The following is a 19,835-nucleotide window of genomic DNA, read 5'->3' on the forward strand; positions in this document are numbered from 1 at the left end:
GAATGCTGTTACTGGTAGTGATAAACTGTAAAGAACTGATGGGATTCTATAGAATGCTGTTACTGGTAGTGATAAACTGTAAAGAACTGATGGGATTCTATAGAATGCTGTTACTGGTATTGCTAAACTGTAAAGAACTGATGGGATTCTATAGAATGATGTTACTGGTAGTGATGAAATGTAAAGAACTGATGGGATTCTATAGAATGCTGTTACTGGTAGTGATAAACTGTAAAGAACTGATGGGATTCTATAGAATGCTGTTACTGGTAGTGATAAACTGTAAAGAACTGATGGGATTCTATAGAATGATGTTACTGGTAGTGATGAACTGTAAAGAACTGATGGGATTCTATAGAATGCTGTTACTGGTAGTGCTAAACTGTAAAGAACTGATGGGATTCTATAGAATGCTGTTACTGGTAGTGATAAACTGTTAAGAACTGATGGGATTCTATAGAATGATGTTACTGGTAGTGATAAACTGTAAAGAACTGATGGGATTCTATAGAATGCTGTTACTGGTAGTGATAAACTGTAAAGAACTGATGGGATTCTATAGAATGCTGTTACTGGTAGTGGTAAACTGTAAAGAACTGATGGGATTCTATAGAATGCTGTTACTGGTAGTGCTAAACTGTAAAGAACTGATGGGATTCTATAGAATGATGTTACTGGTAGTGATGAACTGTAAAGAACTGATGGGATTCTATAGAATGCTGTTACTGGTAGTGATAAACTGTAAAGAACTGATGGGATTCTATAGAATGCTGTTACTGGTAGTGATAAACTGTAAAGAACTGATGGGATTCTATAGAATGCTGTTACTGGTAGTGATAAACTGTAAAGAAATGATGGGATTCTATAGAATGATTTTACTGGTAGTGATAAACTGTAAAGAACTGATGGGATTCTATAGAATGATGTTACTGGTAGTGCTGAACTGTAAAGAACTGATGGGATTCTATAGAATGATGTTACTGGTAGGGATAAACTGTAAAGAACTGATGGGATTCTATAGAATGCTGTTACTGGTAGTGATAAACTGTAAAGAACTGATGGGATTCTATAGAATGCTGTTACTGGTAGTGATAAACTGTAAAGAACTGATGGGATTCTATAGAATGCTGTTACTGGTAGTGATAAACTGTAAAGAACTGATGGGATTCTATAGTATGATGTTACTGGTAGTGATGAACTGTAAAGAACTGATGGGATTCTATAGAATGCTGTTACTGGTAGTGCTAAACTGTAAAGAACTGATGGGATTCTATAGAATGCTGTTACTGGTAGTGATAAACTGTAAAGAACTGATGGGATTCTATAGAATGCTGTTACTGGTAGTGATAAACTGTAAAGAACTGATGGGATTCTATAGAATGATGTTACTGGTAGTGATGAACTGTAAAGAACTGATGGGATTCTATAGAATGCTGTTACTGGTAGTGCTAAACTGTAAAGAACTGATGGGATTCTATAGAATGCTGTTACTGGTAGTGATAAACTGTTAAGAACTGATGGGATTCTATAGAATGATGTTACTGGTAGTGATAAACTGTAAAGAACTGATGGGATTCTATAGAATGCTGTTACTGGTAGTGATAAACTGTAAAGAACTGATGGGATTCTATAGAATGCTGTTACTGGTAGTGATAAACTGTAAAGAACTGATGGGATTCTATAGAATGCTGTTACTGGTATTGCTAAACTGTAAAGAACTGATGGGATTCTATAGAATGATGTTACTGGTAGTGATGAAATGTAAAGAACTGATGGGATTCTATAGAATGCTGTTACTGGTAGTGATAAACTGTAAAGAACTGATGGGATTCTATAGAATGCTGTTACTGGTAGTGATAAACTGTAAAGAACTGATGGGATTCTATAGAATGATGTTACTGGTAGTGATGAACTGTAAAGAACTGATGGGATTCTATAGAATGCTGTTACTGGTAGTGCTAAACTGTAAAGAACTGATGGGATTCTATAGAATGCTGTTACTGGTAGTGATAAACTGTTAAGAACTGATGGGATTCTATAGAATGATGTTACTGGTAGTGATAAACTGTAAAGAACTGATGGGATTCTATAGAATGCTGTTACTGGTAGTGATAAACTGTAAAGAACTGATGGGATTCTATAGAATGCTGTTACTGGTAGTGGTAAACTGTAAAGAACTGATGGGATTCTATAGAATGCTGTTACTGGTAGTGCTAAACTGTAAAGAACTGATGGGATTCTATAGAATGATGTTACTGGTAGTGATGAACTGTAAAGAACTGATGGGATTCTATAGAATGCTGTTACTGGTAGTGATAAACTGTAAAGAACTGATGGGATTCTATAGAATGCTGTTACTGGTAGTGATAAAACTGTAAAGAACTGATGGGATTCTATAGAATGATGTTACTGGTAGTGCTAAACTGTAAAGAACTGATGGGATTCTATAGAATGATGTTACTGGTAGTGATAAACTGTAAAGAACTGATGGGATTCTATAGAATGCTGTTACTGGTAGTGATAAACTGTATTGAACTGATGGGATTCTATAGAATGATGTTACTGGTAGTGATAAACTGTAAAGAACTGATGGGATTCTATAGAATGATGTTACTGGTAGTGATAAACTGTAAAGAACTGATGGGATTCTATAGAATGATGTTACTGGTAGTGATAAACTGTAAAGAACTGATGGGATTCTATAGAATGATGTTACTGGTAGTGATAAACTGTAAAGAACTGATGGGATTCTATAGAATGATGTTACTGGTAGTGATAAACTGTAAAGAACTGATGGGATTCTATAGAATGCTGTTACTGGTAGTGATAAACTGTAAAGAACTGATGGGATTCTATAGTATGATGTTACTGGTAGTGATGAACTGTAAAGAACTGATGGGATTCTATAGAATGCTGTTACTGGTAGTGCTAAACTGTAAAGAACTGATGGGTGTCACGATCGTCTATAACAGGAGACCAAGGCGCAGCGTTGCGAGTGAACATGATGACTTTTAATTAGAAAAGCACGTCAATACAAAACAAAAGACGAAAGTGAAGTCCAACAGTAACAAAGACTAAACTTGGAACAAAAACCCACAAACACAAAGTGAAAACACACAGTATAAATATGGCTCCCAATCAGAGATAACGAGCCGACAGCTGACACTCGTTACCTCCGATTGGGAGTCATATGACTAATCAAGATACTCCAACCAAACATAGAAATAAACAACTAGAATAACCAACATAGAAATACACCCAAGTGAAAAATAACAACCCTGGCTCAAAATCAAAGTCCATAGAGCCAGAGTGTCACAGTACCCCCTAAAGGTGCGAACTCCGGGCGCACCAGCATACAGTCTAGGGGAGGGTCTGGGTGGAGCGTCTGTCCATGGTGGCGGCTCTGGCACTGGTCGTGGTCCCCACCCCACCATAGTCACTACCTGCTTACGTAGCCTCCTCCAAATGACCACCCTCCCATTTAACCCCACTGGATTAAGGGGCAGCACCGGACTAAGAGGCAGCACCGGACTAAGGGGCAGCACCGGACTAAGGGGCAGCACCGGACTAAGGGCAGCACCGGACTAAGGGGCAGCACCGGACTAAGGGGGCAGCACCAGGATAAGGGACAGCACCAGGATAAGGGGCAGCACCAGGATAAGGACAGCACCGGGCTAAGGGGCAGTACCGGACTAAATGGCGGATCCTGGCTGGCTGGCTCTGGCGGATCCTGGCTGGCTGGCGGATCCTGGCTGGGACGGCTCTGGCGGATCCTGGCTGGACGGCTCTGGCGGATCCTGGCTGGGACGGCTCATGGCTGGCTGACGGATCTGGCTGCTCATGGCTGGCTGAAGGATCTGGCTGCTCGTGGCTGGCTGACGGATCTGGCTGCTCATGGCTGGCTGACGGATCTGGCTGCTCATGGCTGGCGGAAGGCTCTGGCTGATCCTGTCTGGCGGGAAGGCTCTGGCTGATCCTGTCTGGCGGAAGGCTCTGGCTGATCCTGTCTGGCGGAAGTCTCTGGCTGATCCTGTCTGGCGGACGGCTCTGGCTCCTGTCTGGCGGAAGGCTCCAGCGGCTCCTGTCTGGCGGAAGGCTCTCGCGGCTCCCGATCCGGCGGACGGCTCTGAAGGCTCATGGCAGACGGGGCGGCTTTGCAGGCTCAGTACAGACGGCGGCTTTAGCGCTGTTGGGCAGACGGGTAGTTCAAGCGCCCGTCGGGCAGACGGGCAGTTCAGGCGCCCGTTGGGCAGACGGGCAGTTCAGGCGCCGTTGGGCAGACGGGGGCAGTTCAGGCCCCGTTGGGCAGACGGCAGACTCTGGCCGTCTGAGACGCACCGTAGGCCTGATGCGTGGTGCCGGAACTGGTTGTCCCAGGCTGAGGACACGCATCTCAGGGCTAGTGCGGGGGAGAAGGAACAGGGCATGCTGGACCCTGAGGACGCACATAAGGCCTAGTACGTGGTGCCGGAACTGGTGGTCCCCGGACTGAGGACACGCATCTCAGGGCTAGTGCGTGGAGCAGGAACCGGCCGGGCTGGGCTGGCGACGCACCCCGTAGGCTTCGTGCGTGGCGCAGGAACAGGCCGGGCTGGGCTGGTGACGCACCCCGTAGGCTTCGTGCGTGGAGCAGGAACAGGCCGGGCTGGGCTGGTGACGCACACCACAGGCGTAGTGCGAGAGCAGGAACCCGGCCGGGCTGGACTGGCGACGCGCACCGTATCCCTGGTGCGTGGAGCAGGAACAGGCCGGGCTGGGCTGGCGACGCGCACCGTATCCCCTGGTGCGAGTGGCCGGAACAGGCCGGACCGGGCGCTGGCGAAGCGCACCATATCCCTGGTGCGTGGAGCAGGAACAGGCCGGGCTGGGCTGGCGACGCGCACCGTATCCCTGGTGCGAGTGGCCGGAACAGGCCGGGCCGGGCTGGCGACGCACATCGTGGACCTGGTGCGTGGAGTAGGAACAGGCCGGTCCGTACCGGGAACACACACCACTGGCCTTAACTGGGGATCAGGAACGGGCCGGACCGGACTGGTAACACACTTCAGTCTCTCACGCCGTGCCACAACAACTTCCCTTCCTCTACTCGCCAATGGCTCCCGTAATCCGATAGCCTTCTCTCCACGTCTCCCTGTGGCAGCCTCCTGCTGCCCAGCCGCCCAAGCCATGTGCCAAGCCAGGTTGCCTCTCGTCCTTCCAACGATGATGGCCCTGCTGACGCCGTTGCTCCTCTCTCGCCAGGGCCTTGATCTTCCCCCAAGGTCCCTTGCCCCCGAGCATGTCCTCCCAGGACCACGATTTGCCCACCTGGGCCATCGCCAGCCTCTCGAGCTCCTTACCAGGCGCTTCCTCCCATGTCCAGCTGTCTTGCTCCTGGACACGCTGCTTGGTCCTTCTATGGTGGGTTTTCTGTCACGACCGTCTATAACAGGAGACCAAGGCGCAGCGTTGCGAGTGAACATGATGACTTTTAATTAGAAAAGCACGTCAATACAAAACAAAAGACGAAAGTGAAGTCCAACAGTAACAAAGACTAAACTTGGAACAAAAACCCACAAACACAAAGTGAAAACACACAGTATAAATATGGCTCCCAATCAGAGATAACGAGCCGACAGCTGACACTCGTTACCTCCGATTGGGAGTCATATGACTAATCAAGATACTCCAACCAAACATAGAAATAAACAACTAGAATAACCAACATAGAAATACACCCAAGTGAAAAATAACAACCCTGGCTCAAAATCAAAGTCCATAGAGCCAGAGTGTCACAATGGGATTCTATAGAATGCTGTTACTGGTAGTGATAAACTGTAAAGAACTGATGGGATTCTATAGAATGCTGTTACTGGTAGTGATAAACTGTAAAGAACTGATGGGATTCTATAGAATGATGTTACTGGTAGTGATGAACTGTAAAGAACTGATGGGATTCTATAGAATGCTGTTACTGGTAGTGCTAAACTGTAAAGAACTGATGGGATTCTATAGAATGCTGTTACTGGTAGTGATAAACTGTTAAGAACTGATGGGATTCTATAGAATGATGTTACTGGTAGTGATAAACTGTAAAGAACTGATGGGATTCTATAGAATGCTGTTACTGGTAGTGATAAACTGTAAAGAACTGATGGGATTCTATAGAATGCTGTTACTGGTAGTGATAAACTGTAAAGAACTGATGGGATTCTATAGAATGCTGTTACTGGTATTGCTAAACTGTAAAGAACTGATGGGATTCTATAGAATGATGTTACTGGTAGTGATGAAATGTAAAGAACTGATGGGATTCTATAGAATGCTGTTACTGGTAGTGATAAACTGTAAAGAACTGATGGGATTCTATAGAATGCTGTTACTGGTAGTGATAAACTGTAAAGAACTGATGGGATTCTATAGAATGATGTTACTGGTAGTGATGAACTGTAAAGAACTGATGGGATTCTATAGAATGCTGTTACTGGTAGTGCTAAACTGTAAAGAACTGATGGGATTCTATAGAATGCTGTTACTGGTAGTGATAAACTGTTAAGAACTGATGGGATTCTATAGAATGATGTTACTGGTAGTGATAAACTGTAAAGAACTGATGGGATTCTATAGAATGCTGTTACTGGTAGTGATAAACTGTAAAGAACTGATGGGATTCTATAGAATGCTGTTACTGGTAGTGGTAAACTGTAAAGAACTGATGGGATTCTATAGAATGCTGTTACTGGTAGTGCTAAACTGTAAAGAACTGATGGGATTCTATAGAATGATGTTACTGGTAGTGATGAACTGTAAAGAACTGATGGGATTCTATAGAATGCTGTTACTGGTAGTGATAAACTGTAAAGAACTGATGGGATTCTATAGAATGCTGTTACTGGTAGTGATAAACTGTAAAGAACTGATGGGATTCTATAGAATGATGTTACTGGTAGTGCTAAACTGTAAAGAACCGATGGGATTCTATAGAATGATGTTACTGGTAGTGATAAACTGTAAAGAACTGATGGGATTCTATAGAATGCTGTTACTGGTAGTGATAAACTGTATTGAACTGATGGGATTCTATAGAATGATGTTACTGGTAGTGATAAACTGTAAAGAACTGATGGGATTCTATAGAATGATGTTACTGGTAGTGATAAACTGTAAAGAACTGATGGGATTCTATAGAATGATGTTACTGGTAGTGATAAACTGTAAAGAACTGATGGGATTCTATAGAATGATGTTACTGGTAGTGCTAAACTGTAAAGAACTGATGGGATTCTATAGAATGATGTTACTGGTAGTGCTAAACTGTAAAGAACTGACGGGATTCTATAGAATGATGTTACTGGTAGTGATAAACTGTATTGAACTGATGGGATTCTATAGAATGATGTTACTGGTAGTGATAAACTGTAAAGAACTGATGGGATTCTATAGAATGATGTTACTGGTAGTGATAAACTGTAAAGAACTGATGGGATTCTATAGAATGATGTTACTGGTAGTGATAAACTGTAAAGAACTGATGGGATTCTATAGAATGATGTTACTGGTAGTGATAAACTGTAAAGAACTGATGGGATTCTATAGAATGATGTTACTGGTAGTGATAAACTGTATTGAACTGATGGGATTCTATAGAATGATGTTACTGGTAGTGATAAACTGTAAAGAACTGATGGGATTCTATAGAATGATGTTACTGGTAGTGATAAACTGTAAAGAACTGATGGGATTCTATAGAATGATGTTACTGGTAGTGATAAACTGTAAAGAACTGATGGGATTCTATAGAATGATGTTACTGGTAGTGATAAACTGTAAAGAACTGATGGGATTCTATAGAATGATGTTACTGGTAGTGAAAAAACTGTAAGGAACTGATGGGATTCTATAGAATGATGTTACTGGTAGTGATAAACTGTAAAGAACTGATGGGATTCTATAGAATGCTGTTACTGGTTGTGATAAACTGTATTGAACTGATGGGATTCTATAGAATGATGTTACTGGTAGTGATAAACTGTAAAGAACTGATGGGATTCTATAGAATGATGTTACTGGTAGTGATAAACTGTAAAGAACTGATGGGATTCTATAGAATGATGTTACTGGTAGTGATGAACTGTAAAGAACTGATGGGATTCTATAGAATGCTGTTACTGGTAGTGCTAAACTGTAAAAGAACTGATGGGATTCTATAGAATGCTGTTACTGGTAGTGATAAACTGTAAAGAACTGATGGGATTCTATAGAATGCTGTTACTGGTAGTGATAAACTGTAAAGAACTGATGGGATTCTATAGAATTATGTTACTGGTAGTGATGAACTGTAAAGAACTGATGGGATTCTATAGAATGCTGTTACTGGTAGTGCTAAACTGTAAAGAACTGATGGGATTCTATAGAATGCTGTTACTGGTAGTGATAAACTGTTAAGAACTGATGGGATTCTATAGAATGCTGTTACTGGTAGTGCGGAACTGTAAAGAACTGATGGGATTCTATAGAATGCTGTTACTGGTAGTGATGAACTGTTAAGAACTGATGGGATTCTATAGAATGCTGTTACTGGTAGTGATAAACTGTAAAGAACTGATGGGATTCTATAGAATGCTGTTACTGGTAGTGATAAACTGTAAAGAACTGATGGGATTCTATAGAATGCTGTTACTGGTAGTGATAAACTGTAAAGAAATGATGGGATTCTATAGAATGATTTTACTGGTAGTGATAAACTGTAAAGAATGATGGGATTCTATAGAATGATGTTACTGGTAGTGCTGAACTGTAAAGAACTGATGGGATTCTATAGAATGATGTTACTGGTAGGGATAAACTGTAAAGAACTGATGGGATTCTATAGAATGCTGTTACTGGTAGTGATAAACTGTAAAGAACTGATGGGATTCTATAGAATGATGTTACTGGTAGTGATGAACTGTAAAGAACTGATGGGATTCTATAGAATGCTGTTACTGGTAGTGCTAAACTGTAAAGAACTGATGGGATTCTATAGAATGATGTTACTGGTAGTGATAAACTGTAAAGAACTGATGGGATTCTATAGAATGCTGTTACTGGTAGTGATAAACTGTAAAGAACTGATGGGATTCTATAGTATGATGTTACTGGTAGTGATGAACTGTAAAGAACTGATGGGATTCTATAGAATGCTGTTACTGGTAGTGCTAAACTGTAAAGAACTGATGGGATTCTATAGAATGCTGTTACTGGTAGTGATAAACTGTAAAGAACTGATGGGATTGTATAGAATGCTGTTACTGGTAGTGATAAACTGTAAAGAACTGATGGGATTCTATAGAATGATGTTACTGGTAGTGATGAACTGTAAAGAACTGATGGGATTCTATAGAATGCTGTTACTGGAAGTGCTAAACTGTAAAGAACTGATGGGATTCTATAGAATGCTGTTACTGGTAGTGATAAACTGTTAAGAACTGATGGGATTCTATAGAATGATGTTACTGGTAGTGATAAACTGTAAAGAACTGATGGGATTCTATAGAATGCTGTTACTGGTAGTGATAAACTGTAAAGAACTGATGGGATTCTATAGAATGCTGTTACTGGTAGTGATAAACTGTAAAGAACTGATGGGATTCTATAGAATGCTGTTACTGGTAGTGCTAAACTGTAAAGAACTGATGGGATTCTATAGAATGATGTTACTGGTAGTGATGAAATGTAAAGAACTGATGGGATTCTATAGAATGCTGTTACTGGTAGTGATAAACTGTAAAGAACTGATGGGATTCTATAGAATGCTGTTACTGGTAGTGATAAACTGTAAAGAACTGATGGGATTCTATAGAATGATGTTACTGGTAGTGATGAACTGTAAAGAACTGATGGGATTCTATAGAATGCTGTTACTGGTAGTGCTAAACTGTAAAGAACTGATGGGATTCTATAGAATGCTGTTACTGGTAGTGATAAACTGTTAAGAACTGATGGGATTCTATAGAATGATGTTACTGGTAGTGATAAACTGTAAAGAACTGATGGGATTCTATAGAATGCTGTTACTGGTAGTGATAAACTGTAAAGAACTGATGGGATTCTATAGAATGCTGTTACTGGTAGTGATAAACTGTAAAGAACTGATGGGATTCTATAGAATGCTGTTACTGGTAGTGCTAAACTGTAAAGAACTGATGGGATTCTATAGAATGCTGTTACTGGTAGTGATAAACTGTTAAGAACTGATGGGATTCTATAGAATGATGTTACTGGTAGTGATAAACTGTAAAGAACTGATGGGATTCTATAGAATGCTGTTACTGGTAGTGATAAACTGTAAAGAACTGATGGGATTCTATAGAATGCTGTTACTGGTAGTGATAAACTGTAAAGAACTGATGGGATTCTATAGAATGCTGTTACTGGTAGTGCTAAACTGTAAAGAACTGATGGGATTCTATAGAATGCTGTTACTGGTAGTGATAAACTGTTAAGAACTGATGGGATTCTATAGAATGATGTTACTGGTAGTGATAAACTGTAAAGAACTGATGGGATTCTATAGAATGCTGTTACTGGTAGTGATAAACTGTAAAGAACTGATGGGATTCTATAGAATGCTGTTACTGGTAGTGCTAAACTGTAAAGAACTGATGGGATTCTATAGAATGCTGTTACTGGTAGTGCTAAACTGTAAAGAACTGATGGGATTCTATAGAATGCTGTTACTGGTAGTGATAAACTGTTAAGAACTGATGGGATTCTATAGAATGATGTTACTGGTAGTGATAAACTGTAAAGAACTGATGGGATTCTATAGAATGCTGTTACTGGTAGTGATAAACTGTAAAGAACTGATGGGATTCTATAGAATGCTGTTACTGGTAGTGATAAACTGTAAAGAACTGATGGGATTCTATAGAATGCTGTTACTGGTAGTGCTAAACTGTAAAGAACTGATGGGATTCTATAGAATGCTGTTACTGGTAGTGATAAACTGTTAAGAACTGATGGGATTCTATAGAATGATGTTACTGGTAGTGATAAACTGTAAAGAACTGATGGGATTCTATAGAATGCTGTTACTGGTAGTGATAAACTGTAAAGAACTGATGGGATTCTATAGAATGCTGTTACTGGTAGTGCTAAACTGTAAAGAACTGATGGGATTCTATAGAATGCTGTTACTGGTAGTGCTAAACTGTAAAGAACTGATGGGATTCTATAGAATGCTGTTACTGGTAGTGATAAACTGTTAAGAACTGATGGGATTCTATAGAATGATGTTACTGGTAGTGATAAACTGTAAAGAACTGATGGGATTCTATAGAATGCTGTTACTGGTAGTGATAAACTGTAAAGAACTGATGGGATTCTATAGAATGCTGTTACTGGTAGTGATAAACTGTAAAGAACTGATGGGATTCTATAGAATGATGTTACTGGTAGTGCTAAACTGTAAAGAACTGATGGGATTCTATAGAATGATGTTACTGGTAGTGATGAACTGTAAAGAACTGATGGGATTCTATAGAATGCTGTTACTGGTAGTGATAAACTGTAAAGAACTGATGGGATTCTATAGAATGCTGTTACTGGTAGTGATAAACTGTAAAGAACTGATGGGATTCTATAGAATGATGTTACTGGTAGTGATGACTGTAAAGAACTGATGGGATTCTATAGAATGCTGTTACTGGTAGTGCTAAACTGTAAAGAACTGATGGGATTCTATAGAATGCTGTTACTGGTAGTGATAAACTGTTAAGAACTGATGGGATTCTATAGAATGATGTTACTGGTAGTGATAAACTGTAAAGAACTGATGGGATTCTATAGAATGCTGTTACTGGTAGTGATAAACTGTAAAGAACTGATGGGATTCTATAGAATGCTGTTACTGGTAGTGATAAACTGTAAAGAACTGATGGGATTCTATATAATGTTGTTACTGGTAGTGCTAAACTGTAAAGAACTGATGGGATTCTATAGAATGATGTTACTGGTAGTGCTAAACTGTAAAGAACTGATGGGATTCTATAGAATGCTGTTACTGGTAGTGATAAACTGTTAAGAACTGATGGGATTCTATAGAATGATGTTACTGGTAGTGATAAACTGTAAAGAACTGATGGGATTCTATAGAATGCTGTTACTGGTAGTGATAAACTGTAAAGAACTGATGGGATTCTATAGAATGCTGTTACTGGTAGTGATAAACTGTAAAGAACTGATGGGATTCTATATAATGTTGTTACTGGTAGTGCTAAACTGTAAAGAACTGATGGGATTCTATAGAATGATGTTACTGGTAGTGATGAACTGTAAAGAACTGATGGGATTCTATAGAATGCTGTTACTGGTAGTGATAAACTGTAAAGAACTGATGGGATTCTATAGAATGCTGTTACTGGTAGTGATAAACTGTAAAGAACTGATGGGATTCTATAGAATGCTGTTACTGGTAGTGCTAAACTGTAAAGAACTGATGGGATTCTATAGAATGATGTTACTGGTAGTGATGAACTGTAAATAACTGATGGGATTCTATAGAATGCTGTTACTGGTAGTGATAAACTGTAAAGAACTGATGGGATTCTATAGAATGCTGTTACTGGTAGTGATAAACTGTAAAGAACTGATGGGATTCTATAGTATGATGTTACTGGTAGTGATGAACTGTAAAGAACTGATGGGATTCTATAGAATGCTGTTACTGGTAGTGCTAAACTGTAAAGAACTGATGGGATTCTATAGAATGCTGTTACTGGTAGTGATAAACTGTAAAGAACTGATGGGATTCTATAGAATGCTGTTACTGGTAGTGATAAACTGTAAAGAACTGATGGGATTCTATAGAATGATGTTACTGGTAGTGATGAACTGTAAAGAACTGATGGGATTCTATAGAATGCTGTTACTGGTAGTGCTAAACTGTAAAGAACTGATGGGATTCTATAGAATGCTGTTACTGGTAGTGATAAACTGTTAAGAACTGATGGGATTCTATAGAATGATGTTACTGGTAGTGATAAACTGTAAAGAACTGATGGGATTCTATAGAATGCTGTTACTGGTAGTGATAAACTGTAAAGAACTGATGGGATTCTATAGAATGCTGTTACTGGTAGTGATAAACTGTAAAGAACTGATGGGATTCTATAGAATGCTGTTACTGGTAGTGCTAAACTGTAAAGAACTGATGGGATTCTATAGAATGATGTTACTGGTAGTGATGAACTGTAAAGAACTGATGGGATTCTATAGAATGCTGTTACTGGTAGTGATAAACTGTAAAGAACTGATGGGATTCTATAGAATGCTGTTACTGGTAGTGATAAACTGTAAAGAACTGATGGGATTCTATAGAATGATGTTACTGGTAGTGATGAACTGTAAAGAACTGATGGGATTCTATAGAATGCTGTTACTGGTAGTGCTAAACTGTAAAGAACTGATGGGATTCTATAGAATGCTGTTACTGGTAGTGATAAACTGTTAAGAACTGATGGGATTCTATAGAATGATGTTACTGGTAGTGATAAACTGTAAAGAACTGATGGGATTCTATAGAATGCTGTTACTGGTAGTGATAAACTGTAAAGAACTGATGGGATTCTATAGAATGCTGTTACTGGTAGTGATAAACTGTAAAGAACTGATGGGATTCTATATAATGTTGTTACTGGTAGTGCTAAACTGTAAAGAACTGATGGGATTCTATAGAATGATGTTACTGGTAGTGATGAACTGTAAAGAACTGATGGGATTCTATAGAATGCTGTTACTGGTAGTGATAAACTGTAAAAAACGGATGGGATTCTATAGAATGCTGTTACTGGTAGTGATAAACTGTAAAGAACTGATGGGATTCTATAGAATGATGTTACTGGTAGTGATAAACTGTAAAGAACTGATGGGATTCTATAGAATGATGTTACTGGTAGTGCTAAACTGTAAAGAACTGATGGGATTCTATAGAATGATGTTACTGGTAGTGATAAACTGTAAAGAACTGATGGGATTCTATAGAATGCTGTTACTGGTAGTGATAAACTGTATTGAACTGATGGGATTCTATAGAATGATGTTACTGGTAGTGATAAACTGTAAAGAACTGATGGGATTCTATAGAATGATGTTACTGGTAGTGATAAACTGTAAAGAACTGATGGGATTCTATAGAATGATGTTACTGGTAGTGATAAACTGTAAAGAACTGATGGGATTCTATAGAATGATGTTACTGGTAGTGATAAACTGTAAAGAACTGATGGGATTCTATAGAATGATGTTACTGGTAGTGCTAAACTGTAAAGAACTGATGGGATTCTATACAATGATGTTACTGGTAGTGATAAACTGTAAAGAACTGATGGGATTCTATAGAATGCTGTTACTGGTAGTGATGAACTGTAAAGAACTGATGGGATTCTATAGAATGATGTTACTGGTAGTGATAAACTGTAAAGAACTGATGGGATTCTATAGAATGATGTTACTGGTAGTGATGAACTGTAAAGAACTGATGGGATTCTATAGAATGCTGTTACTGGTAGTGCTAAACTGTAAAGAACTGATGGGATTCTATAGAATGCTGTTACTGGTAGTGATAAACTGTTAAGAACTGATGGGATTCTATAGAATGATGTTACTGGTAGTGATAAACTGTAAAGAACTGATGGGATTCTATAGAATGCTGTTACTGGTAGTGATAAACTGTAAAGAACTGATGGGATTCTATAGAATGCTGTTACTGGTAGTGATAAACTGTAAAGAACTGATGGGATTCTATAGAATGCTGTTACTGGTAGTGCTAAACTGTAAAGAAATGATGGGATTCTATAGAATGATGTTACTGGTAGTGATGAACTGTAAAGAACTGATGGGATTCTATAGAATGCTGTTACTGGTAGTGATAAACTGTAAAGAACTGATGGGATTCTATAGAATGCTGTTACTGGTAGTGATAAACTGTAAAGAACTGATGGGATTCTATAGAATGATGTTACTGGTAGTGATAAACTGTAAAGAACTGATGGGATTCTATAGAATGCTGTTACTGGTAGTGCTAAACTGTAAAGAACTGATAGGATTCTATAGAATGATGTTACTGGTAGTGATAAACTGTAAAGAACTGATGGGATTCTATAGAATGCTGTTACTGGTAGTGATAAACTGTATTGAACTGATGGGATTCTATAGAATGATGTTACTGGTAGTGATGAACTGTAAAGAACTGATGGGATTCTATAGAATGATGTTACTGGTAGTTATAAACTGTAAAGAACTGATGGGATTCTATAGAATGATGTTACTGGTAGTGATAAACTGTAAAGAACTGATGGGATTCTATAGAATGATGTTACTGGTAGTGCTAAACTGTAAAGAACTGATGGGATTCTATAGAATGATGTTACTGGTAGTGATAAACTGTAAAGAACTGATGGGATTCTATAGAATGCTGTTACTGGTAGTGATGAACTGTAAAGAACTGATGGGATTCTATAGAATGATGTTACTGGTAGTGATAAACTGTAAAGAACTGATGGGATTCTATAGAATGCTGTTACTGGTAGTGATAAACTGTAAATAACTGATGGGATTCTATAGAATGATGTTACTGGTAGTGATAAACTATAAAGAACTGATGGGATTCTATAGAATGATGTTACTGGTAGTGATAAACTGTAAAGAACTGATGGGATTCTATAGAATGCTGTTACTGGTAGTGATAAACTGTAAAGAACTGATGGGATTCTATAAAATGATGTTACTGGTAGTGATGAACTGTAAAGAACTGATGGGATTCTATAGAATGCTGTTACTGGTAGTGCTAAACTGTAAAGAACTGATGGGATTCTATAGAATGCTGTTACTGGTAGTGATAAACTGTAAAGAACTGATGGGATTCTATAGAATGCTGTTACTGGTAGTGATAAACTGTAAAGAACTGATGGGATTCTATAGAATGCTGTTACTGGTAGTGATAAACTGTAAAGAACTGATGGGATTCTATAGAATGCTGTTACTGGTAGTGCTAAACTGTAAAGAACTGATGGGATTCTATAGAATGATGTTACTGGTAGTGATGAACTGTAAAGAACTGATGGGATTCTATAGAATGCTGTTACTGGTAGTGATAAACTGTAAAGAACTGATGGGATTCTATAGAATGCTGTTACTGGTAGTGATAAACTGTAAAGAACTGATGGGATTCTATAGAATGATGTTACTGGTAGTGATAAACTGTAAAGAACTGATGGGATTCTATAGAATGATGTTACTGGTAGTGCTAAACTGTAAAGAACTGATGGGATTATATAGAATGATGTTACTGGTAGTGATAAACTGTAAAGAACTGATGGGATTCTATAGAATGCTGTTACTGGTAGTGATAAACTGTAAAGAACTGATGGGATTCTATAGAATGATGTTACTGGTAGTGATAAACTGTATTGAACTGATGGGATTCTATAGAATGATGTTACTGGTAGTGATAAACTGTAAAGAACTGATGGGATTCTATAGAATGATGTTACTGGTAGTGATAAACTGTAAAGAACTGATGGGATTCTATATAATGTTGTTACTGGTAGTGCTAAACTGTAAAGAACTGATGGGATTCTATAGAATGATGTTACTGGTAGTGATGAACTGTAAAGAACTGATGGGATTCTATAGAATGCTGTTACTGGTAGTGATAAACTGTAAAGAACTGATGGGATTCTATAGAATGCTGTTACTGGTAGTGATAAACTGTAAAGAACTGATGGGATTCTATAGAATGCTGTTACTGGTAGTGCTAAACTGTAAAGAACTGATGGGATTCTATAGAATGATGTTACTGGTAGTGATGAACTGTAAAGAACTGATGGGATTCTATAGAATGCTGTTACTGGTAGTGATAAACTGTAAAGAACTGATGGGATTCTATAGAATGCTGTTACTGGTAGTGATAAACTGTAAAGAACTGATGGGATTCTATAGTATGATGTTACTGGTAGTGATGAACTGTAAAGAACTGATGGGATTCTATAGAATGCTGTTACTGGTAGTGCTAAACTGTAAAGAACTGATGGGATTCTATAGAATGCTGTTACTGGTAGTGATAAACTGTAAAGAACTGATGGGATTCTATAGAATGATGTTACTGGTAGTGATGAACTGTAAAGAACTGATGGGATTCTATAGAATGCTGTTACTGGTAGTGCTAAACTGTAAAGAACTGATGGGATTCTATAGAATGCTGTTACTGGTAGTGATAAACTGTTAAGAACTGATGGGATTCTATAGAATGATGTTACTGGTAGTGATAAACTGTAAAGAACTGATGGGATTCTATAGAATGCTGTTACTGGTAGTGATAAACTGTAAAGAACTGATGGGATTCTATAGAATGCTGTTACTGGTAGTGATAAACTGTAAAGAACTGATGGGATTCTATATAATGTTGTTACTGGTAGTGCTAAACTGTAAAGAACTGATGGGATTCTATAGAATGATGTTACTGGTAGTGATGAACTGTAAAGAACTGATGGGATTCTATAGAATGCTGTTACTGGTAGTGATAAACTGTAAAAACTGATGGGATTCTATAGAATGCTGTTACTGGTAGTGATAAACTGTAAAGAACTGATGGGATTCTATAGAATGATGTTACTGGTAGTGATAAACTGTAAAGAACTGATGGGATTCTATAGAATGATGTTACTGGTAGTGCTAAACTGTAAAGAACTGATGGGATTCTATAGAATGATGTTACTGGTAGTGATAAACTGTAAAGAACTGATGGGATTCTATAGAATGCTGTTACTGGTAGTGATAAACTGTATTGAACTGATGGGATTCTATAGAATGATGTTACTGGTAGTGATAAACTGTAAAGAACTGATGGGATTCTATAGAATGATGTTACTGGTAGTGATAAACTGTAAAGAACTGATGGGATTCTATAGAATGATGTTACTGGTAGTGATAAACTGTAAAGAACTGATGGGATTCTATAGAATGATGTTACTGGTAGTGATAAACTGTAAAGAACTGATGGGATTCTATAGAATGATGTTACTGGTAGTGCTAAACTGTAAAGAACTGATGGGATTCTATAGAATGATGTTACTGGTAGTGATAAACTGTAAAGAACTGATGGGATTCTATAGAATGCTGTTACTGGTAGTGATGAACTGTAAAGAACTGATGGGATTCTATAGAATGATGTTACTGGTAGTGATAAACTGTAAAGAACTGATGGGATTCTATAGAATGATGTTACTGGTAGTGATGAACTGTAAAGAACTGATGGGATTCTATAGAATGCTGTTACTGGTAGTGCTAAACTGTAAAGAACTGATGGGATTCTATAGAATGCTGTTACTGGTAGTGATAAACTGTTAAGAACTGATGGGATTCTATAGAATGATGTTACTGGTAGTGATAAACTGTAAAGAACTGATGGGATTCTATAGAATGCTGTTACTGGTAGTGATAAACTGTAAAGAACTGATGGGATTCTATAGAATGCTGTTACTGGTAGTGATAAACTGTAAAGAACTGATGGGATTCTATAGAATGCTGTTACTGGTAGTGCTAAACTGTAAAGAAATGATGGGATTCTATAGAATGATGTTACTGGTAGTGATGAACTGTAAAGAACTGATGGGATTCTATAGAATGCTGTTACTGGTAGTGATAAACTGTAAAGAACTGATGGGATTCTATAGAATGCTGTTACTGGTAGTGATAAACTGTAAAGAACTGATGGGATTCTATAGAATGATGTTACTGGTAGTGATAAACTGTAAAGAACTGATGGGATTCTATAGAATGCTGTTACTGGTAGTGCTAAACTGTAAAGAACTGATAGGATTCTATAGAATGATGTTACTGGTAGTGATAAACTGTAAAGAACTGATGGGATTCTATAGAATGCTGTTACTGGTAGTGATAAACTGTATTGAACTGATGGGATTCTATAGAATGATGTTACTGGTAGTGATGAACTGTAAAGAACTGATGGGATTCTATAGAATGATGTTACTGGTAGTTATAAACTGTAAAGAACTGATGGGATTCTATAGAATGATGTTACTGGTAGTGATAAACTGTAAAGAACTGATGGGATTCTATAGAATGATGTTACTGGTAGTGCTAAACTGTAAAGAACTGATGGGATTCTATAGAATGATGTTACTGGTAGTGATAAACTGTAAAGAACTGATGGGATTCTATAGAATGCTGTTACTGGTAGTGATGAACTGTAAAGAACTGATGGGATTCTATAGAATGATGTTACTGGTAGTGATAAACTGTAAAGAACTGATGGGATTCTATAGAATGCTGTTACTGGTAGTGATAAACTGTAAATAACTGATGGGATTCTATAGAATGATGTTACTGGTAGTGATAAACTATAAAGAACTGATGGGATTCTATAGAATGATGTTACTGGTAGTGATAAACTGTAAAGAACTGATGGGATTCTATAGAATGCTGTTACTGGTAGTGATAAACTGTAAAGAACTGATGGGATTCTATAAAATGATGTTACTGGTAGTGATGAACTGTAAAGAACTGATGGGATTCTATAGAATGCTGTTACTGGTAGTGCTAAACTGTAAAGAACTGATGGGATTCTATAGAATGCTGTTACTGGTAGTGATAAACTGTAAAGAACTGATGGGATTCTATAGAATGCTGTTACTGGTAGTGATAAACTGTAAAGAACTGATGGGATTCTATAGAATGCTGTTACTGGTAGTGATAAACTGTAAAGAACTGATGGGATTCTATAGAATGCTGTTACTGGTAGTGCTAAACTGTAAAGAACTGATGGGATTCTATAGAATGATGTTACTGGTAGTGAT

Source organism: Coregonus clupeaformis, unplaced genomic scaffold, assembly GCF_020615455.1.
Source record: "Coregonus clupeaformis isolate EN_2021a unplaced genomic scaffold, ASM2061545v1 scaf1023, whole genome shotgun sequence".
Taxonomy (NCBI): domain Eukaryota; kingdom Metazoa; phylum Chordata; class Actinopteri; order Salmoniformes; family Salmonidae; genus Coregonus; species Coregonus clupeaformis.